This window comes from Fukomys damarensis, unplaced genomic scaffold (genome assembly GCF_012274545.1).
Source record: "Fukomys damarensis isolate Sample0158 unplaced genomic scaffold, DMR_v1.0_HiC HiC_scaffold_4, whole genome shotgun sequence".
Taxonomy (NCBI): domain Eukaryota; kingdom Metazoa; phylum Chordata; class Mammalia; order Rodentia; family Bathyergidae; genus Fukomys; species Fukomys damarensis.
The window spans coordinates 49616279-49617012 of record NW_022900916.1 but is presented as its reverse complement, the minus strand read 5'-3'; the positions used below and the strand labels follow the sequence as shown (position 1 = coordinate 49617012).

Here is a 734-nt window from a genome sequence, read left to right as displayed (position 1 = left end):
TAACACTGGCTTCTATGTTTGCCATACTAATGTGTTTTTCTAGTGCCGTTTCTTCTTTTCTTTCTTTCCCCCATTAAGTTTACTGGTACATTTAAAGCAAGCAATTCAGTTACACTTATCATTGGGATTTGTACCTTTACTTGATATGTCTTGGTTCTTATTTTCCCCCATACCCCTGCCCTTCCTATTTACAGAGAATTTCCATTTTTTCCTCTTTTTTCACATTTTTTTCTTTTCCTTTATTCCCTTTCTCCTCCCCTTCCCACTTCTCCTTTAGCCATTTTCTTCCTATTTCACACTATCAATTATACCATTTGATCGCTTCTCGGCCTTTTGGCTAAGATCAAGTGTAATTATACCATTTGAACCTTATTTACACTTTTCCACACCAGAGAAACTATTCTGTATTTACTCAAGTGTGTCCTATTCATTTCACTTAAGCATATAGGCTCATTGTGCATCCATTTAGCTATAGCATTCTAGGCAACAGAGACATGGCAGGGGGTATCACAATTCCCAACTTGAAATGATACTACAAAGCCACTGTGATAAAAACAGCATAGTACTGGCAAAGAAAAAGACCTGAGGATCAATGGAATAGATCAGAAGACACAGAAACAACACCAGACATACTCAGCTACCTCATCTTTGACAAAGGAGCCAACCATGCTCACTGGAGGGAAAATAGCCTCTTTAATAAATGGTGCTGGAAAAACTGGATTTCAACTTGAGAA

The 734-nt window shown here is 37.7% G+C and overlaps 1 pseudogene; it reads left to right on the top strand.

The window, feature by feature from the left end:
• Nucleotides 1–317: 317 nt before the first annotated feature.
• Nucleotides 318–461, top strand: LOC117284206 (annotated as a pseudogene).
• The last annotated feature ends 273 nt before the right edge of the window (nucleotides 462–734 follow it).